We start from the raw sequence: 26,083 nt of genomic DNA, 5'->3' as shown, positions 1-26,083 counted from the left end.
CAATGAGGTTGGCAGAATCAGAAATGGGGGAAATGACAGAGCCAGCACAAGCAGTTAGGGTGGAGAGGGGAGGATTCTTGTGTCAGGAGAGTTCTGGAGCCCTATGCTGCTTTTTAATGGGGAGACCTGGGGTCTCTATTGACAGTCACATCCCAGGATATTTGACACAGGTCTTGAAAGGTCTAGTTCATGAGCTGGAATCTGGTTCTTTGGGGACAGAAGCCAGGTATTCATGGTGATGATACCCTCTAAATTTTGAACCTCTGAACTAGAACCTAGGGATAATCATGGAATCCCTGCTTGATTACCTGCAGTGATGGGAAACTCACTCCATTCTGAGGCATCTTATCTGGAGAGAGGTATACTGGTTCACTGGACAGCTACTTATATTGCTCCACAGTCTAGATTCCACTCAAGATTCCATGAGAACTGAACTAAGGGCTCTGGGCAATTGTGACTACGATTTGGGCATGGGCCGGGCAATAGCCACTGCTGAGGCCTGAGAACCAACAGGGCCAATCCACCTGACTTTATGGACCATTATCTTAGACGTCTGTATAGACCTTTACTCAAGCGCCAATCTAAATCTGCCTTGTTCTGAGACTGCATTCAATCAGCATGTTCTCTTGTCTTCATGACTGATGAGTGGTAGCTGTCAGTTAGCCAGCCCACAGCTGACCACAGACACATGAGGGATCATAGCTGAGACCAGCCAAAATTGCCAATCCACAGAATCAGAGGCTAAATGAGTGGTTATTCTTGTCAACCACCAAGTTTGGGGATGGTTTATTACATTGTCGTTGTTTGGTCGCTAAGTCATGTCCAACTCTTTGTGACTCCATAAACTGCAGCACGCCAGACAGCCCTGTCCTTAACTTTCTGCTGGAGCTTGCTCAAACTCATGTCCATTGAGTTGGTGATGCCATCCAACCTTCTCATCCTCTGTCATCCCCTTCTCTTCTTGCCCTCAGCCTTTCCCAGCATCAGGGTCTTTTCCAATGAGTTGGTTCTTCGAATCAGGTGGCCAAAGTATTGGAGTTTCAGCTTTAGCATCAGCCCTTCTGATGAATATTCAGGGTTGATCTCCTTTAGGATTGACTGGTTTGGGGGGGGGGATCCTTTTAATATTCCTTCATACCAACCTGCACATAATTCTCTTGGCCATCTTGAAAACATCACAAAGAACACTACATAACAGAGGACTGATGGATGGATCAAATCCCTCTCGAGCGGTGAGATGATAGCTTACAAGAGAAACTCCTTGACGGATGGCCACGAGTGGTATCCTGACTAAGTGTCATTGCCCTATAGTTCCCTGAGGACCATCTCTGAGGATCCCATGTTACAAACCACTCACAGAGCCTTAGCCCAAAGTGGAAACACGAAGCTGAGTATTGATTTGCAGTAAGGGGTCTCTTTTTCTTCTGCCAAAACAGATCTTTGCTGATACCCTTAAATATAAGGTTCCCCTTACTCACAATTTCCATACAGTCCTTCTCTGTGGACTGGATACTAGCAAAACCTATTTCTTATGAAAACAAGCTGTTGAAACCCACAAAAATTCAGACATCACTTTGAATCCAAAAGCTGAACTGTGCTGTCATTTTTGGAAATTAAATATGGTATCAACCTAATTGGGAACTGTAGGCTAAGGGGAGGGTGGAAGGAGGCTGGAACGAGGGCTGGGAAGGCTGTTTCAATGTAAACAACAGGACAGAGATCTTGAGTGTAGATGCAGTACCGGTGCCAATCACATCAGAGCCAAAGATATTAACACAGATGAGTCGTGCGTTAGAACTAAACTAAGAAATGGAAGATATTTGCCTTCTCAGACGGTAAAGAGTCTGCCTGCCATGCAGCAGACCCAGGTTCAGTCCCTGGATTGGGAAGATTCCCTGGAGAAGAGAGTGGCAACCCACTGCAGTATTCTTGCCGGGGAAATTCCACGGACAGAGGAGCCTGGGGGGCTATAGTCCATGGGATCGCAAAGGGTCGGACACGACTGGGAGATTAACACACAGTGACATGACAGTTAGTAAGACTTTGCAAATGTAATTGTTAGGCTTTAGAGAGAGTTTTGGCTAATGTCAGGCACTTTCATTCTGTAAAATAGAAAATAAGCTTTCTAAAACCTCTGCTCTTCAGATAAGTTTATTGTAATTTTATCTTTAAAAAATTAGGGGACTTCTCTGGTGATTCCAGTGGCTAAGACTCCTTGCTCCCAATGTAGGGGGGCTGGATTCAATCTCTGGTCAGGGAACTAGATCCTACATGCCACAACTAAGACTGGTGCAGCCAGAAAAATAATTAATTGATTTTAAAAAATAAGGATAAAAATAGCTTTTATATAATTTTTAAGGCCCTAATAAATAAGATTTTGTTAAGTACCATTCTTTTCAACAAGAACAAAAGAATATCTTAATCCTATTTTCCTGCCTTTTTTTTTTTTTTTTTCTGAAGGACTGGAGAGCGCCCTCAGGTCTCAAACCAGCCTCAGAGAGGGTAATTGGGTTATTTGATCACTCTGTAGTCGAGAAACCACTGAGCTATGGCCAGCCCCTATTTTCCTGTTTTTAAGTTCACTTTGGGGACAGCTGAAACAAAAGAGGCATCCTAGCCACCTGCCTCCCACTATTAAGGTCCCAAGTGATACAAACAATGAGAAAGAGAAAGGAACTATAACAAAAAACCAGACCCTTAGTAAGAAGAAAGAGAAGTTTAACCACTCTTCATAATAACTATAAATAAAAAGAGAAAAGTCAGACAGTCCCAGGGCACAATTCCTCAGCTCCCAAGATCGCCCCAGCATGGAGCTTTGTAGAAAGCACAGACCGACCTAGCACTGCAGTGATGAAATAAAAATTCCCACTTTAGGGACTTTGCCGGTGGTCTAGTGGTTAAGATTCTGCTCTTCTAGTGCAGCAGGCACAGGTTTTGATTCCTGGTCAGGAAAGATCCTGCATGTCACATGGTGGAGCCAAAAAAAATTCACTTCAAGGCAAGATAAGAAAAACTTAAACAGAAAAATTTTCTCTGCCCACTTGAGCTTCCTCCCTCCCTTCTGGGATGCATCATGTATCTGTATTATACCTCAACAGACTTCCCCCCAACAGCGGCAGAAATACCCATTCAACCATAAAGACCAATTTTTCTCCTTCTGGCACAAGTCAGGTAACTCCTTAGAATAAAATATTTCTTTCTCAGTCTTGTAAGGGTTATGATGACCCACCACTTACCTTGTACATGTGGACATCTTTGGTGAACTTTATGTATAATGTCGATATATCATTTCCCTTAAAGATAGTGATTGGTGCAGAACAGACAGGTCAGATAACCTGGGAAGATACTGGGTGGCTCCTAATGGAAGTTCTTTGCTTAACTCCCTACTTGCATATGTGTGCTAAGTCGCTACAGTCATGTCCGACTCTGGAATCTTAGGAACTGTAACCCACCAGGCTCCTCTGTCCATGGGATTCTTCAGGCAAGAATACTGGTGTGGGTTGCCATGCCCTCCTCCACGGGATCTTCCCAATCCAGGGATCGAACCTGTGTCTCTTATATCTCCTGCATTGGCAGGTGGGTTCTTTACCACTAGCACTATCTGGAAAGCCCAAATACTTACTTAGGAACTTATTAGTGTTACTAGGTATATTACCTGTATTCTGTCTATTTACTAGATCCTTGGTTCTTGCATTATCAAATGTGTGACTGAGCCTCAGATAAAATTAACAATGATTAGATACTTGAAATGATTGATCAAATATATAGTCCTATAAGACCACGATGGTAATAGTCTAACTTCTAGATAAGAGTCAACAAGAAGAAACCATTTCCTGAACAAAACAGACTAATAGGACAGATGGCCCAGAGGCTTTTGACTTCTGTTAACAGGGCTAGTCCAGCAACAGCACATTGAGTGGCTTATCAACAAAATCATCACCTGAAACAGGAGTGAGAATTCCCAGTGCAGTGGGACAAATTAAACATGAAATGCCTCCCAGACCTTGGGAGGAATTAAGATGCTACCGAAAGATAAGCACTACCCAGTTCTACCAGACACAAGTCATCAGCCACTGCAGTCACTGCACACGATATACCTACACATACACACACCACGCACAATACACCGACCTGCACACAATACACCTTGAAAGGAATTCAGGGCAAAGATCAGGACGAGGCACTCTGTACTCTGGGAAAACTGACAAAACAGGCCTTCAGATAGTTGGATATCTTCAGGAGAAAATTTTTATGAACCTGGATTCTTGCATCTTCCCTTACTTAAAAAATCACTAAAATTGTTAACTAAAATGTCTGCTCCTGTGGCTAGCAGCAAACTTCTGTTCAAGTGTGTCCCTGATTGCACGTATCCTCTTCTGCAAAATCACATGAATATTGGCCTCCTCTTTACCTCTTCAGAGCAGTTCTCAGAGCTCTCTGGGAGGCTGTCTCATGGATTATAATCCTCAATTTGAATGTAATGAAATTTTCCTCTCTTTCTCATATTGACTTTGAATGATTTTTTTTCTTTGCTACCAGAAAAACGGTGAAGACAAAAGGAAGATGAAGTTGGTTAAAAATTATTGTCAGAATGATTAAGTCCACTCGAAGTCAGAAAATACCAAAAAAAAAAGTGTGTGAGCAAGTTAGAGCCTGGACTTCAAGGGGGCAGGGCCTCAAAACACAGGGCCTGTAAAGAGACAAACATGATGTAAAGTGCAGTGCTCTGGGGGAGGGGAAAAAAGCAAAAACCACAGGAGACGCAGTCTATGGCAACTGTGTGCTGAATGGGGAAAAGAAGGAGCAGGAGAAAATTTAGAGACCGACAAGGAAAACAGAGAACCACGAAAGCTTCCCCACCCTGTGCCACCAAACTTGGTAGCTGTACAGACAGGACAGGGCAGTATTAACCCAGCAATCCTGGAGAGCATCCCAATGTTACAAAAATGCAAAAGAGGACTGTCAGCAAATTATACAGAACTATTGCAAAACAGGAAATATCAGGAGACAGCATTTCATATATAGCACCTGGGGAAAGTTTTTCCCCCACCCTCAAAACAGCTAGGAAGTAGAAGAAAATTGTAAGTCAATCCGCCAACCCTGAATATTCATCAGAAGGACTGATGCTGAAGCACCAATCCTTTGGCCACTTGATGAAGAGCCAACTTGTTGGAAAAGACCCTGATGCTGGGAATGACTGAAGGCAAAAGGAGAAGACGATGGCAGAAAATGAGGTGGTTGGATAGTATCACCTATTCAATGCACATGAATTTGCGCAAACTCTGGGAGATAGTGAAGGACAGAATATCCTGGTGTGCTGGGGTCCATGGGGTCACAAAAAGTTGGACACAACTTAGCGACTGAACAACACCACCACCAAACAGAATTAAATGTTCTTAAACAAGCATTCGAGCATACGTCAGTTCAGTTCAGTCACTCAGTCTTGTCCGACTCTGTGACCTCATGGACTACAGCACGCCAGTCTTCCCTGTCCATCACCAACTCCTGGAGCTTCCTCAAACTCATGTCCAATGAGTCCATGATGCCATCCAACCATATCATCCTCTGTCATCCCCTTCTCCTCTCGCCTTCCATCTTTCCCAGCATTAGGGTCTTTTCCAATGAGTCGGTTCTTCGCATCAGATGGCCAGAGTACTGGAGTTTCAGCTTCAGCATCAGTCCTTCCAAAGAATATTCAGGATTGATTTCCTCTAGGATGGACTGGTTGGATCTCCTTGCAGTCTAAGGAACTCTCAAGAGTCTTCTTCAACACCACAGTTCAAAAGCATCAATTCTTCAGTGCTCAGGTTTCTTTATAGTCCAACTCTCACATCCAAAACATGACTACTGGAAAAATCATAGCTTTGACTAGACAGACCTTTGTTGGCAAAGTAATGTCTCTGCTTTTTAACATGTTGTCGAGCATATGTAAAACACTTCAAATTGAAAACTCAAAAATTCAATGAATAAAAATCAGGGAGAAATGTAAAGGCAGTTGACTGGACTCAGGAAGGAAATAGAAAATGGCTGGATTACCTCAGAAAGAAATAAATCACAAGGCACCCAAGAAAGAATAGATTCGAATAAAAAGCTAAAAATGGGTGTTGAAGAAAATCAGGAAAATGATGAAGAGAATGAGAAATGACACAGAAGGAAGCAAATAAGACTTCCCTGGTGATCTCGAGGTTAAGAATCTGCCTGCCAATGTAGGGGACATGGTTCGATCCTTGGCCCAAGAAGATTCCACATGCCGAGGCACAACCAAGTCATGAGTCACCACTCCCGAGCCCATGCTCTAGAGCCTGTGCTCCGCAACGAGAAGCTACCTCAGGGAGGAGCCGCCACGCTGCCCCCAGAGAGCAGCCGCCACGCTGCAACCAGAGGAAGCCCGCGCGCAGCAGTGAAGACCCAGTGCGGCCAAAAACAATAAATAAAATTAAAAAAAAAAAATTCTAGTTGTGGCATCAGCCATAATTAAAACTATTTTTTTAAAAGAAGCAAATAGGGTCAGAGAGAAAATATGGACATGGGAGACAAAGAGAGAGTAATATCCCTGTTGTTGAAGTCCTTGAACAAAAAAACAAAACAATGGAGGAGAGCGGATATTTAAAAACTTTGACCCAAGAAAAAATTCCTGAAATAGAAAAATACCTGAATCTACACATTGAAAGGAATCACTGAATACCTGGGAAAATTTACCCAGAACAATCAATTCCCGAGGCAGCGGAATTCGGTAAGTTATTATATGCTGAAACCTGTTTTATTCTAGCCTTGAGATATGAAGAACAGGTTGACTGAAGATAAACTCCTTCATTCACACTTTTAGTTCATTGGGTTTTGGAGGGGTTTTAAAAATGCTATTCCATGATTACTTTGCTTTATGTGTTGATTTTTAATAATATGATAGCATTCTACTTCTTTTGGCTTTTTAAGTTATTTGATATTTCTCTCTGGAGGTCATGAGAATTTTATCTTTTATCTTTGAAATCTAATAGTTTTACTATTTGATAAACGGGGACCAAAACTCAAGCAGAAAACCTCACCGTTGCTAAGTTAAAGAAACAGAGTTTGAGTCTGCCAGAGATGATAGAATTGAGGGGGGAACTCTTCAGGGAAGGAGCTGCAGAGGGAGAACCCCAAAATCTGCACACAGATTCCCCTCAAGTCTCTGAGCGATTCCTAGAATGCATATTCTCAGGGTGAGCTCCAAAGAGCTCAAGAAAAAGCAACAGCTAGAAGCTGAAAGATCTGAGAGGCGGTTTTAGCAACTGCCCAGTGTTGAGAGGGTAGTTTGCCGTCCAAAGTCCCATGGAATTGGAAGTGTAGTGTAGTTAGTCACCCAGTCATATTCAACTCTTCTCGACCCCACGGACTGTATCCTGCCAGAGTCCTCTGTCCATGGAATTCTCCAGGCAAGAATACTGGAGTGGGTAGCCACTCCCTTCCTCAGGGTTTCTTCACAACCCAGGGGTCGAAGCCGAGTCTCCCACATTGCCAGCAGATTCTTCACTGCCTGAGCCATCAGGGAAACCCCCCATGGAATTAGAGGGGCTTGGTAAATGCTGTGCACTTCTCATTAAAACCCTGGAAGAACTACACCATATGAATAAAGACTGTATTTCAGGACTAAACATTATCCCCTAGGAATAAGGGCTAAATCAAAATAGACCTACCTTAACAAGGTCTAAAACTAAGCCACCACATGATCAAGGCAATCTTCCAGTAACTTAACGGCCTGTAGAGGCAGATGCAATACTATTTAAAGGAAGAGAATAGAATCTATTACCTACAGATATTATGATACCCAGTACACAATAACAGACTGCTGGATATGTGAGGAAGTAGGAAAACAGAACCTATAATCAAGAGGGAGAATGACCAGTAAAAGCAGACATACAGATGTCCTAGAGGTGGCAGTAGCAGACAAGAACTTAACTCTTACAAACAGGACCAAAAAGGTAACTGTAATGGTGAAAGACAGAAAGTTTCTGGAGGACATATATAATGGAGAATATAGGAGAGTTATGGAAACTTGGGTGGAAGTGGGGTGTGAAATAGAAAAGTACCTTAAGAGACATATCAACCCAAGGAAATTTGTGGTTCTTGTTTGAGCCCTGATTGAAATAAACTGCCTTAAAAAATGAGATAACCAGTGATACTTGAATACCAACAGGATTTTTAATATCAAGGAATTATCTTTTATTTTTAGGTATGATAATGTTATCATTATACACATATTAAAAGGAATCCTCATATTTTAGAGGTACGTACCTTAATATTACTGATTAAGTGATGTAATGATTTACTTTAAAACAATATCATAGTTGGGACAGACATTAATGGCAAGTAGAGTAATAAATGAAATAAGATTGTCCAGATGTAGATAATCATTGAAACTAGTAATGAGTATATGAGGATTCTTATAATATTCTCCTTAGCTTTGTGCATGCTTGGGAAGTCCACAATAAAAAGTGAAGAAAGGGAAGGAGATTGGGAGAGAGGGAAGGAAATTCTTCCTCTTTCATGCATGACTCCAGTTCTCCAACAACCCAACTGAGTCAATTTTTGCCCCATCCACGGTGATTATTGCAATCAGATCATCCCTTTCCAAGCATGCATGAAGGTGACCTGCTCGTAATTTGTTGTTGTTGTTGCTCAGTTGCTAAGTCTTGTCTGACTCTTTGCAACCCCATGGACTATTGCCTGCCAGGCTCCTCTGTCCACGGGATTTCCCAGGCAAGAATACTGGAGTGGGTAGCCATTTCCTTCTCCAGGATATCTTCCTGACCCAGGGATCGAACCCAGGTCTGTTACACTGCAGGCGGATTCTTTGCTGAGTGAGCCACCAGAGCTATGTGCTGTGTGCTAAGTCACTTCAGTTGTGTCCAGCTTTTTGTGATCCCATGGGCTGTAGCCACCAGGCTCCTCTGTCCACGGGATTTCCCAGGTAAGAACACTGGAGTGGGTTGCCATGCCCTTCTCCAGAGGATCTTCCTGACTCAGGGACTGAACCCGTATCTCTTGTTTCCTGCACTGGCAGGTGGCTTCTTTACCACTAGCACCACCTGGGAAGGCCCAAGCCACCAAGGAATGACGCATTTGCAAAAGCATCTCAGTCTTAGACAGCCTGGGGCTGGTGCTGGGGGAGAGGGAAGTACACTCAAGAGATGTCAAATGGTGATGCTTCCGCCAGATGATGCACACAATACCCTCACCAAATGTTCTTCAAAGAACTGGAACACAGAAGAGGATGATCTTGTGACTGACAGGATTCAAGAGTTGTTATCTCATCTGTTTGCTATGAAATACGAGATGCGAAATAACGTCATCAGATCTTAACTTGAACCTATGTTTCAGCAGAAGTGTAGTCATAGGGATGGGATTTTGAGTGACCAAAAGTGAATACAGAGCCATGTTTTTTCTTGTGTTTTGTTTTTTTCTTGTTTTTTTGTTTCTTTGTTTGTTTTGGCTATGCCCCTCAGCTTGTATGATCTTAGATCCCTGGCCAGAGATTGAACCCAGGTTCTTGGCAGTGAAAATACTGGACCATCAGGGAATTCCCAGGGCCATGTTTTCTAAATTCATTGAGTCACCTACAAAATTGTGTCCCCTCAAAATGAGAAACCTGGTCCTACTTAGAAATGATCACTCCAGCTTCACCCACCTCCAAACCCTTCCCAGTCCTTTCGTACCAAAGGAGCACAAGCAGAAATAATATTTCCCGGTTTAAACCTTGCAACCTAGGATTTGATCAGCACCAAAGGCAACTATTCAGAGGTAAATTGGACCTTGGTAGAGTCTGGACGTTTCCTTGATGCCCTGGAACCCTGAGCCACAACCAGTTTTAGGCATTCCAGAACTTCGCACAGATAAGCAGCCTGGCTACAGAAAGTGAGCCCTCTTTGCTAGAACAACATTAGCTGCGTTGCTGGGTTTAATCTCTTTATAATTCTTTGGCACCACTTCTGGCACTGGGCTCAGCCAAGCTGTTCCCTGACTTGAGTGTGGAGCAGAAATTCACCTTTTTAGGTCACAAACTCAGAGCACCCACTCACACCAGTGACTCCACTGTGTCAATTTTAAACATCTCCATTAACATTTATGAAACGTTAGCAAAGTGGCAGCTATCCTGAGTTGCCCCTGCTGTATGCAGGCATTGCCCAAAATTGAAACACACACACAAACTTGCCTGCCAGGCTAGGATTGTAAAAACACATGGATCTCCACCTCTTCTGAACACAACCGAATCAGGGGTCATGGGTTATTCAGCGACCGTCAGAGGGTGCAGCCAAGCCCACAGAGACTGTCTCTCTGCGTGAGTTTCTTGGTTGGTGTCTGGCTGCTCGTCTGTTGTCTCACCACGTGGAGTCTTGGTCCCCATGCCCTATGGGATCTCTTGTGCTGAGCTGGACAAATCTCACCCAGGCTTGTCATCTCCTTGGGAATCAGAGCATTGGACCACAGTGAGCATCACAGTGAGTTTGGTTTTCTGCTGGCCAGTACTCCACAATCTGGTCAATGGCGTTTGTCCTGGCTCTCTCCCTTCCCTATCAGCTACCCACTGCCGTCCCCTACCCCTGGCCTATTAAATCCACATCCTTGCCTTCACTTGTCACAGTCACCCAGCTTACACTTCTCTACTCCCACCAAATCACACACTCAAGCAGGAGACTTTCAAGGGATTGCTTTTATCCTTTGCTGTGAAAACTACTCTTTCATCCTTCTCCTCTCTGCCCACCACATACTGAATGAGCACTCATAATACCCAGGTCCTTGGCAGTGAAAGCACTGGACCGCCAGGGAATTCCCAGGGCCATGTTTTTTAAACTCATTGAGTCACCTACAGAATTGTGTCCCTTCAAAATGAGAAACCTGGTCCTACTTAGCAATGATCACTCCAGCTTCACCTACCTCCAAACCCTTCCCAGTCCTTTCGTACCAAAGGAGCACAAGCAGAAATAAATAATATTTCATGGTTTAAACCTTGCAACCCAGGATTTGATCAGCACCAAAGGCAACTATTCAGAGGTGAGTTGGACCTTGGTAGAGTCTGGATGTTCCCTTGGTGCCCTGGAACCCTGAGCCAAGACCAGTTATAGGCATTCCAGAACTTCGCACAGACAAGCAGCCTGGCTACAGAAAGTGAGCCCTCTCTTGCTATTCCATAAGGGTCTTGGAAGTCAATGAAGGAGGCTACAAGCCAGGAGGCGATGAAGAAGGAGGGCTTAGCTCAGTGCCAGAGACCCCCAGAGCCTGTGCGTGCTGACCTGAGCGAGGACTGGGACTGGGCGCCCAGCACAAGACTGCTCCACACTCAGACTGGAATGAAGCAGGTGGTACCTGAGAAGGAGGGCTGAAAAGAGTTGCTACAACCCCGAGCTGTGTCTTCTCAACTAATCACCCCTTTTCTTTTTAAATGAGTTTCTGTTTCTTGCAATCAAATGTTTCTGGATTAAAACCACACTCAAAAGTTGCCCATGACCTTCACACTCTGGCCGCTTCTCAGTCCTTGTCTTCCAGCATTTCCATAGCACCTGACACTGTCACCCCACCCTCCTCCACAAACTCCCTCCGCTTAGGACTTTTCTGAAAGGTGCTGCAAAACCTCGTTCTCTTTTTCCTTCTCCAGTGCTCCCCTTCCCCTCTTTGTAAAGCCTTCTAATGAGATTCAGGATTTGATTTTCCAGCCTTGGTTTCTCCTAGAAGATTCCTCAGGTCCCCTAGCTTCTTCTACTGAGCCCATGGAGAAGGCTCCCGATCTAGACACCAGCCCTGATCTCTCCCTTCCACCTCCACCGCATTTTTAACTCTCTGACGGATATCTCCACTTGGATGATGCACAGTCACTCAACCTCCAGAAATGCTCATTCGATATCTCCCAGCCCATCCCTCACTTGAGCTTCCCGTTTCCGCTGAGAGGCCTGCATTGTCTCAGCCGCGTTCCCTGGGGCTCTCGCGGTAATTCTACACTGTGTGGTGATTGCTTAGTTAGTCGGTCTCCCCACTAGCCTGGGGGCTCCACGAGGGCCTGGATTATGTGGCTGGTGCGCAAACTATTGCCTCCTTCCCTGCACTGTTTCCAGGGGCCTGGTATCTGGGGATCACTTAAATGTTTGCTGAATGAATTGACGATTATCTTTTTTTTGCCCCTCTGCTACATCCCTCTCGTCTCCCCAGTACACACTCACCGAGCCCTCTGAAGTCTCCTTCCTGAGGTCTCTTTTCTTGTCCTCTTCCTGCCCGGTGCCTTGGCTCCTGGGCCAGACCCTCATCACTACCCACTAGCACTCTTGCAGAAGCGAGCTGGTCTCCCTGAGTGCAACTAAATGCCTGCCGAGTGAAATTCTGGGAAGATGGTGGCAGCAGTCTTCAGGTCTTCCCAAATCCCCTCTTGTAAACAGACAGAACAAACTGGATGGTAAGAGCAAAAACCTGTGGACACTCAGAGCAGAACTGGATTGTAAGGGTTCCCCTGGACCTCAGCCATCAACAAGGCCCATCTGGTTTCGGCATCTGTGCAGGAGGGTGCAGAGAGAAGCAACGGGGCAAGGTCAGCTAGACCTGAGAGCAGGAAACTCCCAGGGAGCCGACTGGTCTTCACTGGAGAGGATGGTGGCCCGGTATGGGGGCAGCAGCTGAAACTGGGAGGAGCTTTGTCCCCTGCATCCACACAAACTCAGCTATTACACACTGGATTACACTTAAGAGTAAGTGGGATGAAGAATTTCAGTCTGTGCATTTCTGCTGCATGGAACGTGCTGTGAAATAAAACACACACACACACTCACTCACACACACACACACACACACACACACACACACTCCCACACTCCACTGTGTTTAGCTGAGCTGCTAGATTCTCTCATGAGGCTAAGTTCACTGCCTTACTTCAGTGTGATCTGATGACTGGGTTATAGCTGACACCAAGTCAGACTCAGAAACACTTGACTTTTGTTGAGATCATGTGGCAGCTCAAGTCGGCAGCCACGACGTCAGAAGCAGGTCTGAAAAGGTACTTGTGTGAATCTAGGGAGACGCTGTGCAAACACGTCAAAATTAACAGCGTTGCCAGCTTTAAAATAACTTTTTGTCATAAAGTCTTGGTGTCTCAGGCCCTCAGGGCTCTCTTAAATCATCATTCCACAGGCTCATAAATACTTGAAAATCCTGTTTGCCGTCGGCAGAATCATCACAGAAGCCAGAAGAAATTTCAATAATCACCTAGCCCAAACCTTATTTTACCAGGGAAGAGACGAAGGTCTAGGTTAATGGGGACTTGTCCTACCAAAAGCAACAAATCACTAAGTGGAAAGAAAAAAATACGATTTATGTGACTTTGGAGACAATCAGAAGGGAAGAAATAAGCACAGATGGGCCTTCATTTCCCTTTATAAGGGAAAAAAGAAAGAAAGCAACGCATTTACCCCGCTAATCTCAGCAGCCAAACCAGTTTAAAGCACATGTTGCTCAAAGGAATAAAGCCATCAATCTGAGGCTTACTTACCCAGTATCCTTTCAGCATGAGGGGCAGAGAGGGGGAGAGGCCCTCTCTTCCTGATGTTACGGCTCTTCAGAACTGCCCTCCGCCTGCGGTCTGTCTTCCCAGCATCACATGGACGCGTTCTATAAATGTGCCTTGGCTTAAGGTTGGGAACGCTGGCCTGGGAGCCGGCAGTGTGTAAGCAATCTGACCCAGGCCAGAGGCAACTTTCCAGAAACCTCTGCCGCCCAGAGGGAGGACAACAAGGGGCAGAGAGCTTGCAGGTGCTGGCAGCCCGAGGTGCTCTGTTTTTCTAAGTGTATCTGGGATCTGAAACCAGTCTCTACTGCTTCGAGCTGCAATCAAATTTCCTTGGGGGCAGTTCTATATTTTGCTTACTTTTCAAAACAAAACAGTCTTTTTTTTTTAAAAAAAGATATAAAATAAGAAGTGCTTTTGGTAAATGGGGACAGGTCACTGTCAACTTCTACTGACCTCTTCTACCTGGTAAAATCCAGTTGTCTTTTTTGAAAACGTCACTAGGCCCCTTTGGGAAAGGCAAAGTGAGCAAAGGCTGTTAATGCCAATTCTAAATGGCAAAGATACCTAAAAAAATTCCATTTATTGAGTTATTTAATGAATTAAATGTGCAACTATGCAGCAGGAAACTTAGCAACTCTTAGAAATGATGGGGCGCTCTTTACGTGCCAACACCAAAAACTCCCCAAGATACATCATTAAGTGAAAAAAAATTAAGATGCAGCACAATGTGTCTAATATGTCACCATCTGTGTAAAAAAAGGAGGGTATAAGTTTGCATGTGTATACTATATTATGTATAGTATATAAATTCTATGTTCTGAAAAACTCATACTATACTGTATTAAGATATGTAAATTAATGACTCTTTTTAGAAATTCACAGGGAAAACTAGTGACAGTGGCTGCCTCCGGGGAGCCGGGGTTGGGGGCGGGGGCGGGGGGTGGGGGCGGGCCAGGATGGGCCAGGGAGGGGCGGAGACTGGGGTCCAGAGAAAGAGGAAGATTTCCTCCTTTTCTGGTCTAGGAATTTTATCTCATGTGAATAGTAATTTTTCGAAGAAAATTTGAAGGGTGATCTAATTTTCATTAGTGTAAATATTTAATTTTCAAAATTATTCTACTATTCAGAGCACTGAATTCAATTGATCATAAATCCTACTTCTCATATATTTAATATTTTGATTGAATTGGGAAGGAATTCTTTAAGAACATGGAGTTCTGTGATATATGTGTGTGTGTGTAAAAACCCTATAGTAGCAAAACACCTGAGTGAGTTTTGAATGAGGTGTCTGAAGGTTGGATGTTTAGCCCTGATTCATCTCCTTTCTAACCTGGACTTGGGTCAAGTGTCCGAACATTATATGTTCAATTTCATCAGGTGTAAAATTGTCCCCCCCCACCTCACCTTCTCCACGGGCCTACACAGTCCAAATAAGACAAGGACAAAAAAACCTTCTAAAAGCAGAAAACCCCTATTCAGGAATAGGATGGTTCAGGGTGATCACATTTGATCGTGTTTTCTTGGAAGTTCTTGTGTAATTCAACCCTCAGACATTTTAAGTCATATTTTCCCTTAAGAACAAGCATGGAAGTCAAGGGCATAGTTTGTTTTTTTTTTTTTTTAAGGGCATAGTTTAAGAGGACCTGGGTCCGCAGTCATTGTGGTTAATGTGCATCTTAGTGCTACCTGTAATTGTCTCAGCATCACCTCCCATATTGTACAGGATGCCTTCTAAACAATCTCCTGTCCTGCCATCATGAGCTGCTTTGGCCTCCTGAAAGGTTTCCTATCAAATCTAAGTTCTGTTCCCAGTTCATTTACCCAGAAATATTGTTTTAGTCCTCATGTTAGTGCCAAGGCATCATGATTGGGCTAAACTGCCTCGATATATTAAAAAAAAAACCTTTCAATTACACTAAAATTACTTTGCCAACAAAGGTCCTTCTAGTCAAAGCTATCATTTTTCCAGTGGTCATGTATGGATGTGAGAGTTGGACTATAAAGAAATCTGAGTGCAGAAGATTTGATGCTTTTGAACTGTGGTGTTGGAGAAGACTCTTGAGAGTCCCTTAGACTGTAAGGAGATCCAACTTGTCCATCCTAAGGGAGATCAGCCCTGAATATTCATTGGAAAGACTGACGCTGAAGCTGAAACTCCAATACTTTGGCCACCTGATACGAAGAACTGAGTCATCTGAAAAGACCCTGATGCTGGGAAAGATTGATGGCGGGAGGAGAATGCAATGACAGAGGATGAGATGGTTGGATGGCATCACCAACTCAATAGACATGAGTTTGAGTAATCTCTGGGAGTTGGTGATGGACAGGGAGGCCTGGCGTGCTGCAGTCCATGGGGTCACAAAGAGTGGGACATGACTGAATGACTAAACTGAACTGACTAAAAATCACAAGCGAGAGTCCCAGTGCCTGCGAACAGGTAGTCCCTTCCCTCAGTCCTCAGGAAAACCGCAGACACGTCTGCTTACCAGCGGAAGTGGCGCCACCACGTGGCTACTGTGTCATGCTGTTTTCATCATTTGTCCCGTCAGCTTTGAAAGAATTCTTAACCTAAAAACTAATTAGTTAACGAAACAAAAAAATATTGTTTTTAATTTGAGGATATTTAACATATTTCAAAATTTGCTTATAAAATAAGGTATTATAATATTTTTATTTTGTATTACTTATTTACCTAATTCAAATTCATGTAAGTGCAGACTTGCTGAAAATTACTAGCATATGGCCGAGAACACAAAGAAAACAAAACATTCCCCAGGAAATGCCTAGAACTGCTGATTATTTAAAAGTTCTAAAAGGAAAGTAAATTTAAACTAATGTTTATTATGACAGTAAACAGGTGGATTGATGAAAATAAAAAGATAATATTTATGGTTCATTATCTCCTTATGCAGTGAAAAAGAAACTCCCATTAGGGAAGTAAGTGGAACACACACACTTAACTCTCTCCCTTAAAGGTACTTCATTAAAGTGATCGCTAAAGGATGTTTTTTGTTTTTAAGCATCTTAGGGCAATCATGAAGCAAACTGGATGGCACACCAGCCAAGAGGTGGTTCCATGTTTGTGGGTAATGGGAAGGGGATGGAGGTCTGATGACAGAGGAATCAGAGCTGAGGTGTCCCAGCCCAGAGCTGGGGGGGGAGAGGGGCAATGAAACACCAGGAACGTTGGAGAGAGCCCAAAACTCCCAAGAGAACCAAGAGAACCAGGGCTGAAAAGAAATACCAGGTGTAAGTGACGCCAACGCCCCATCTCACCCCCTCCTGGAGCCTATCAGTTAGACAAATGCAAAACCGAAACCAAAACCCAAACTTGCCGTGTATTCTGGAAAAAGAAACAACAGTAGAGAGTTCAAGATAAGCTTAATAAAATAACTTAAAAATAGATTTAAAAAAGATTTAAAATATGAAAGCATATAAGAGACTTAGGGAGTCAGTCCATGAAGTCTCACATCTGATTTAACAGGAGATCCAGACATGGAACAAAAAAGCAGAAGGAAGAAATTATCAAAGAAAGAATACAAGAATAATGAAAATATTTCCCAAAGTTGAAGGAGATGAATCTCTAGATTTAAAGGGCCCAGTAGGTGTCTGGTACAATAACTAAAACTATTTCTCACTGTCCTGTGAGTTGACAGGGCTCAGCCAGCCAATTCTCATGTTGGGAGAGGGCTCTTGTGTGGCTGCAATCAGGCTGCAGCTAAAACCAGAGTCATTCCAAGGCTCCATGGATTTGGGTTTTCAAAACGCTCACTCCCATGGCTGGCAGGTCACACAGACTTTGGCTAGAAGCTCAGCAGTGGCCGACCTATGGCCTCTTCATGTGTTTTGAACTTCCTTACAGCATGGCAGATGGGTTCCAAGAGCGAATGTTCCAATACGCAGCAAAGAGAAACTGCCAGTCTTTCGAATCCAGAAATGGACACAGGGTCATTTCTGCTATATTCCACTCATCGGAGAGTCACAGGGCCCAGACTAAAGGGGAGGAAACAAAGATCTTCCCTTTCAATGGGAGAAATATCAAAGAGTTCACAGCCATTTCAAGTTACCACCAACCCCCTAAATGCTTCTAGAAATAAAACATATTAGGTCACTTACAAAGTAAAGAGAATCAGAACCAAACTCATTTTCCAGCATTTCCTCCCTTGTGTACCACACTCCAGTTACACGTGCCAGACTCATTTTATCCTTGAAGACTTTTCTTTGCCATTGTCTCTGACTAGAACACATGTTCCCTGGATCTTTTTTTTTTTTTTTCCATTCATTTTTATTAGTTGGAGGCTAATTACTTTACATCATTACAGTAGTTTTTGTTATACATTGAAATGAATTAGCCATGGATTTACATGTATTCCCCATCCCAGTCCCCCCTCCAACCTCCCTCTCCACCCGATCCCTCTGGGTCTTCCCAGGGCACCAGGCCCGAGCACTTGTCTCATGTACCCAACCTGGGCTGGTTATCTGTTTCACCCTAGATAATATACATGTTTCAATGCTGTTCTCTTGAAACATCCCACCCTCGCCTTCTCCCAGAGTCCACAAGTCTGTTCTATACATCTGAGTCTCTTTTTCTGTTTTGCATATAGGGTTATCGTTACCATCTTTCTAAAGTCCATATATATGTGTTAGTATACTGTAATGGTCTTTATCTTTCTGGCTTACTTCGCTCTGTATAATGGGCTCCAATTTCATCCATCTCATTAGAACTGATTCAAATGAATTCTTTTTAATGGCTGAGTAATATTCCATGGTGTATATGTACCACAGCTTCCTCATCCATTCGTCTGCTGATGGGCATCTGGGTTGCTTCCATGTCCTGGCTATTATAAACAGTGCTGCGATGAACATTGGGGTGCACGTGTCTCTTTCAGATCTGGTTTCCTTGGTGTGTATGCCCAGAAGTGGGATTGCTGGGTCATATGGCAGTTCTATTTCCAGCTTTTTAAGAAATCTCCACACTGTTTTCCATAGTGGCTGTACTAATTTGCATTCCCACCAACAGTGTAAGAGGGTTCCCTTTTCTCCACACCCTCTCCAGCATTTATTGCTTGTAGACTTTTGGATAGCAGCCATCCTGACTGGCGTATAATGGTACCTCATTGTGGTTTTGATTTGCATTTCTCTGATAATGAGTGATGTTGAGCATCTTTTCATGTGTTTGTTAGCCATCTGTATGTCTTCCTTGGAGAAATGTCTGTTGAGTTCTTTGGCCCATTTTTTGATTGGGTCATTTATTTTTCTGGAGTTGAGCTGCAGGAGTTGCTTGTATATTTTTGAGATTAATCCTTTGTCTGTTGCTTCGTTTGCTATTATTTTCTCCCAATCTGAGGGCTTTTTCACCTTGCTTATAGTTTCCTTGTTCCCTGGATCTTTGCATGACTCACTACTTCTCACAATTCAACTCTCATCTCAAATGTCACCTCCTCTGAGGTGTCCCTGCCCATCATATCTAAAATAGCATTCCTAGTCAGCATTTATATCCTTGGCCTTATTTAAGTTCTTCATAGCACAAACCAAGTCTTTTTTTCTTGTTTTAATTACATCTCCTTGGTGAGAGTAGCAACTTTGTCTTTTTTTTTAAAGATTTTTTTTGATGTGGACTATTTTTAAAGTCTTTATTGAATTTGTTACCATATCGTCTCCATTTTGTTTTGTTTTGTTGGCTGCAGGGCATGTGGGATCCTAGCTCCCAGATCAGGGATCAAATCCACAACTCCCTGCGCTGGAAGATGAAGTCTTAACCACTGAATGACCAGGGGAGGCAGGCAGCTTTGTCGTATGCAACATTGTATCTCCAATGCCTAGGCACTACCTGGAATGTTTGTTGAGCAGCTGTTGAATCAGAATCCTTCTCAAGCAGAAAACAAAGCAATGCCTTTAAGTTTCTGATTAAAAAAAAAACAACACCATTTTCAACTCAAAATTCTATGTCCAGTCAAATCATCAACCAAATGGAAAGACAGATTAGAGACATTTTTCAGACTCATAAAATTTTCCCCTTTACCACTGTTCTAAGAAAGTGTCTCCACAAAATCAGGGCATAAATTAAGAAAGGTTTTAAACGTGAAATCCAGAAAACAATGGATTTAACAGAAGAAGGCAGGAATGGGAAGCCCAATGAGGACAACTGTGCACAAGACTGGAACTGCAGCTCATTCAAAGTGAAGTGGGCAGATAGAAGGTGCTGGGATGGAAATCTCCAGATTAAAAGAGAATTCCAGTAGAATAGCTGAATTGAACAGAGAAGTTGGAAAAAGATGACAAAATATTTCTTCAAATAGTGCAATCAAAGCAATCATAAACTAGGAGAAATCTAAAGTATAAGAACAAAATGTAACCAGTAATCATATTGATCACTAGCTCCTTGCTAAACAATACTCACAGAAATCCGATAAAACATTTCTTGTCATTTTCGGATTTGGAAATTGATCTAGAAAGAAGCACAAATGGTTCACTTAACAATTGCAGTGCCACCCCTCTGCCAGGGACAATCTGTGTATCATCTGCCATCAGTGATAGTATCTTCAGTGTCAGATGGTGGCGAGTGGTCCAGCTCCGAAATTCCACTTCCCCTCTGAGTCTTTATGCAAAGAAAACAAAAACACTAAGCTGGAAATGTGTATGCACCCCTATGTTCATTGCAGCGTTATTTACAGTAGCCAAGATATGGAAACAACATAAGTAATGATCAATGGATGAATGAATTAGGAAGAAAACGGTAGTATACACTTAAAATGGAATATTATTCAGTCATTAACAAAGAATGAAATCATGCATTTGTGATGACATGGATAGAGTTCAAGGGTATTAAGTGAAACAAGTCAGAGAGAGGGAAACAAATACAATATGATCTTTCTTCTATGTGGAATTTAATGCATACACACCATCAAGCTCATAGATACAGAGAAAAGTGGTTTGCAGAGGCAGGGTATGGGTGGGAGAAATCAGTGAATTGCTTTTTTGGTTAATTAAATTGAAATAGTTATTTAGTTTTAAAGTTTTTTTTTTAAGATTTATGTACTGATTTTATTTTTTGGCTACGGTAGGTCTTTGTTGCTGCATGAGGGCTTTCTCTGGTTGTGGTGAGCAGGGGCTGCGCCTCGTTGCAGTGGGTAGACTTCTTATTGCTGTGGGTTCTCTTGTTGCAGAGCATGGACTAGAGGCACTCAGGACTCAGGAGTTGCAGTGCCTGGACTCAGAAGTTGTGGCTCGAAGAATTAGTTGTTCAGCGGCATGTGGGATCTTCCTGGATTGGGGATGGAACTGATGTCCCTTGCGTGGCAAGGTGGATTTTTAACCACTGAAACACCAAGGAAGCCCCTGAACTGAACTTTGTAAAGAAGAAAAAATCTCTACAAATTTCTGACCCCAATTCAGTGAAACTAGAGACTAATTTCAAAGAATGACAAAAGCAAACAAAAGCCAATTTAAAAAATTTTATAACACCCCCTAGGATCACCAATGGCAACCCACTCCAGTACTCTTGCCTGGAAAATCCCATGGACGGAGGAGCCGGGTAGGCTGCAGTCCATGGGGTCGCAAAGAGTTGGACACGACTGAAGCAACTTAGCAGCAGCAGCAGCAGGATCACCAAAGAATTGATGTTTTTGAAATGTGGTGTTGGAGAAGACTCTTGAAAGTCCCTTGGACAGCAAGGAGATCCTTTACAGTTCATCGTAAAGGAACTCAGTCCTGAATATTCATTGGAAGCTGAAACTCCAATACTCTGGCCACCTGACACGAAAAACTGACTCATTGGAAAAAACCCTGATGCTAGGAAAGATTGAAGGCAGGAGGAGAAGGAGACAACAGAGGATGAGGTAGTTGGATGGCATCACTGACTCAATGGACATGAGTTTGAGTAAACTCCAGGAGCTGGTGACAGACAGGGAAGCCTGGCATGATGCAGTCCATGAAGTCACAAAGAGTTTGACACGACAGAGCAACTGAACTAAACTGAGGATCCTTATTATTAATCCTACTTAGTGTATAAGAAAACTAAAGGTCAGGGTGGTGAGGTAACTTCCAGAGTCCCATAGTTTATAAGTGCAAGAGTAGAAAATCTGAAACTTCCTCTCTCAAGGGTTTCCCAGGTGGCATGAGTGGTATCTGTCTGCAGGTGCAGGAGATGTGGGTTCAATCCCTGGGTCAGGAAGATTCCCTGGAGGAGGGCATGGCCACCCACTCCAGTATTCTTGCCTGGAGAACCCCATGGACTGTAGTCCTCCAGGCTTATCAGAGTTGGGACATGACTGATGTGACTAAGCACACAGGACCCTTAGCTGAAAAAAAGGAAAAATATAAATTAAAATTGATGCCTATTTTTTAAAAAATTAAATAAAAATACTAGCTCTCAAGTTTAAGGTATATAGTGGAAAACTAACACTATGAATTTATTTTAAAATAAAGAAGGAAAACAAAATGAGGAAGACTCAGTTCAGTTAAGTTGCCTGTACGCCAGGCTTCCCTGTCCATCACCAACTCCCGGAGTCTACCCAAACTCATGTCCATTGAGTCAGTGATGCCATCCAACCATCTTATCCTCTGTTGATCCCTTCTCCTCCTGCCTTCAATCTTTCCCAGCATCAGGGTCTTTTCCAATGAGTCAGCTCTTCGCATCAGGTGGCTGAAGTATTGGAGTTTCAGCTTCAACATCAGTCCTTCCAATGAACACCCAGGACTGATCTCCTTTAGGATGGACTGCTTGGATCTCCTTGCAATCCAAGGGACTCTCAAGAGTCTTCTCCAACACCACAGTTCAAAACCATCACTTCTTCGGCGCTCAGCTTTCTTTATAGTCCAACTCTCATATCCACACTTGACCACTGGAAGAAGACTAAAAGTAAACTAAGTAAATGTACTCGAGATATTATGAAATTAACCTTCAGAAATTAGAAAGTAGGAGTGCTATGAAGATAAAAGCAGAAATTAACTAAATTTTAAATTAAATAAAAGGGAGGGAAATTATGTATACCTATGGCTGATTCATGTTGATGTTTGGCAGAAACTAACACAATTCTCTAAAGCAATTATCCTTCAATTAAAAAATAAATAAATTCAAGATTTAAAAAAATAATATATTTTAGGGACTTCTCTGATGGCCCAGTGGCCTAGACACCATACTCCCAATGCGGGGGCCCAGATTTGATTGCTGGTCAGGGAACTAGATCCCACATGCCACAACTAAGACCTGGTACAGCCAAATAAATATTTTAGAAATAAAAGTAAATTTTAAAATAAATATTTAATCTAAATTTGAATTTAAAACAAATAAATTTAAAAACAAACAAATAACAGTAATTAAAACCTAGTTACAAACAAAATTTACAAAGAAGAAACTCTTTAAAAATTTAGATTAAGAAAAGAATAATACGTGTTAACTAACACGATTCACTTTTTATGGTTTTTCTGTTTTGTAGAATTTAACTTTTCAGTATTGCCTTTGATCCATTTTCATGAAATTTCCATGAATATTTGAAAGATGTGCATTCTTCTGCATGCAAAGTTCTATACATCAAATCAAGTTGCAAACTGTCCACTTTGCACACAGAGTGGTGAATAAATAATAATAAAGAAAAACAAAGCTACTCTCTTTTGAAGCCCTTTATAATATGCATTGGCTTCCCAGGTGGCACTAGTGGTAAAGAACTCGCCTTCCAATGCTTGAGTTTGATCCCTGGGTTGGGAAGATCCCCTGGAGAAGGGCATGGCAACCCACTTTAGTATTCCTGCCTGGGAAACACCATGGACAGAGGAGTTTTGCAGGTTACAGTCCACGGGGTCGCAGAGAGTCAGACATGAAGAGACCTAGCATGCACGCATGCATAATATGCCTTAGATTAACTTTCCTAAGCTAGGTTCCAACCAGTATTAAGTGCAAATTATCCACTTCAGTTAGTCCCTTAATTACCTCACATGCTTATTTTTCCTTCCTGCCTTTTTTCCTTCATATTATTTTTCCTTCCTCCCTTTTTTCCTTCATATTTCCCACCAGGGCACTCCTTAAGTAACACAAAACTAACTAGAACAAAAATACTTAAACTAAAGTATATGTATTTCTTAGCTTGTGCTAAGAACTTTAGATAGGATAATATTGACTGATTTTAATATTTTATAATAACTCTCTGATGCCAAATTATTGTCCTCATTTTAGAGGTAAGGGCAGTAAGTCAACACAGTTAAGTAATGTGCCTAAATTAGTAAGAAATTATTTCAAGTCTATTTTACAATGAAGCCTGGTTAACCATCATGCCTATAGTCTCATCTGTTTCATTTGGCCAAGAAAGGATATCTCTCCTGTGATATTTGATAGCTTTGCCCAGAAGGAAAGAGTGTGCTGTTCTTCCGTGGTCAGAGAAGTGTATCAGCTAAAGAAGAGAGTGTGTGTGCGTGTGCGTGTGTCTTAAAACTGGAGATCCAGAATATGAACCTCAGTGAGCATTCCCAAAGAGTGCTGGAATGTAATGAAAATTTCATCCCTTTTGCAGTATTTTCAATATTAATTTCAACCACTAATTACAATGTTCAGAGCTTTGCTAAATTGCATTACTCTTTATATATTAAAATACATTGAGGGAGTAGTATTGAAACATGAACATTACCATATGTAAAATAGCCAGTGGGAATTTGCTGTGTGATGCAGGAAACCCAAAGCTGGTGCCCTGTGACAACCCAGAGGGGTGGGATGGGGAGGGAGGTGAGAGGGCCGTTTAAGAGGGAGGGGACAGATATATACCTACGGCTGATTCATGGTGACGTATGGCAGAAACCATCACAGTATTGTAAAGCAATTATTCTCCAATTAAAATGAAAATTAAATAAATACACTGAGCATCAGGTTTGGTGTGTTTTTAAAAGAGTACTGTGTATAAAAATAACAGGGCAATAGATTAAAAACCAGTAGACATACACCATGTTTCTGATGTGAGTGAAATAAATACAATGAGAATTTCTGTGTATGAAGAAATAATTATATTTAGGCAAATGTTCGCATTCTTTTATACAATTGAGAAGACCAATTGTAAACCAAATAAGTTTTCTGTGCCAAAAATTTTTTGAAAATGATCTCAATTATGTTTTGAGACTGGGATATTTAAAAGTTAGCAAATATTATTCATGTCAATCAGTAATTAAAAATGAAAATAATAGCAATTTTGTAACATTGTTAACATCCTTATTATGAGGCAAAATAGCATAGCTAAGGCTCATTTTTAAAAAAGAGAAAAAAAAATGGTAAGAATATTGAGAGGAGAGGGAGGGCATAAATGAAATGTTCAAAATAGACCATACTCCTGGGATTTCCCTGGGGGACCAGTGGTTTAGACTCAGGACTTCCAATGCAGGGGCCGCTGGTTTGATCTCTGGCTGGGGAACTAAGATCCCACATACCTTGCATGCTGAAGGTATGCAAAAAAAAAAAAAAAAGTAGCAGTAACCAACTCTTGGATGAACAAGTGACTGTGACACAACAGGGGCCCCTTTGCACTCTTGAAAAATGCCAAGACGGCATTCACGATAGCGAAAAGGTGAGAGCAACCGGAGTGTCTATCAGCTGATGAATGGAAAGACCAAATGTGGTCGAGCCACACAGTGGACTATCATTCAGCCAGAAAAGGAACAAAGTACTGGCGTATGCTACAACATGGACGTACCTTGAAAACATCATGCTAAATGAAGGTAGCCAGACACAAAAAGGCAGCACGTGATTGCATGATTCCACTTATATGAAATGTCCAGAAATGACAAATCTGGAGAAAAGAAAATAGGTTCCTGGTTGCCAGCGGCTGGGGGAGGTTTGGGGGTAAAGGTGGAGTCTACTGATAGGCCTGGGGTTTTTTCCTCAGGTGATGAAAATGTTCTAAAATAATTATGGTGACATTTGGTAAACTCTAAAAAAAAAAAAAAACAGAATGGTAAAAGAATGGATTTTATGATATGTGAATTGTATCTTAATGAGAAGAAAAATCTTACTGTAGTGCTCCGAGGTGAGCACTATATATTGAAATTGTTCTGCTCTACCAAATCACCTGGTTCAGGGGTTGGTCCATGAGCAGCATCATAGGCATTGCCTGAGGGTGAGAAATGGACAATGAGAGGCCTTCTCCCAGGTCTTTGGAAATCACAATCTGTACCTTAATAAGGCCCCTTCCCAGGTAATTTGTATGAACATTCAAGTTAGAGAAACCCTGATCCAAAGCATTAATGAGGTCTTAAGAGTCTAGCGTTGAGTGACAAGTATGTAGCATGAGTGATCATACCAACACACTTGATTTCAAAGTCATGAGAGAGATCAGGACAAAATGTTAGAACAAATTTTGTTTAATTTAGAAAAAAAATTGTTTAATTTGTTGGCCTTTATTTCTTTACAAGTTTCTCTTTTCTTTTATAAGCAATAACTTGCTTTTTCAAAAAAAAAATCTATCCTTTTTATTTGTAGAATCTTAGTTCCCCACCCAGGGATTGAACCTATGTCCTTGGCAGTGAAAGCTGAGTCCTAACCACTGGACCACCAGAGAACTTCCTACAAATTCTCTTTAATGTTAA

General features: G+C 42.2%; 1 protein-coding gene across 12 annotated transcripts in view; it reads right to left on the bottom strand.

Moving 5' to 3' along the window:
* TACC2 (transforming acidic coiled-coil containing protein 2) overlaps window positions 1–13,595 on the bottom strand; it is a 227,728-nt gene extending 214,133 nt beyond the window's left edge. For all 12 annotated transcript variants that reach the window (XM_070470314.1, XM_070470321.1, XM_070470316.1 and 9 more), the window contains exon 1: window positions 13,505–13,595. The gene's annotated coding sequence lies outside the window, so the exon portion shown is untranslated. The remainder of the gene's footprint in view (window positions 1–13,504) is intronic.
* Between the last annotated feature and the right edge of the window lie 12,488 nt (window positions 13,596–26,083).

Source organism: Odocoileus virginianus, chromosome 7 (genome assembly GCF_023699985.2).
Source record: "Odocoileus virginianus isolate 20LAN1187 ecotype Illinois chromosome 7, Ovbor_1.2, whole genome shotgun sequence".
NCBI classification, from domain to species: Eukaryota; Metazoa; Chordata; class Mammalia; order Artiodactyla; family Cervidae; genus Odocoileus; species Odocoileus virginianus.
Note: the sequence above shows the minus strand (reverse complement) of the source record. Positions and strands in the feature narration are given on the sequence as shown.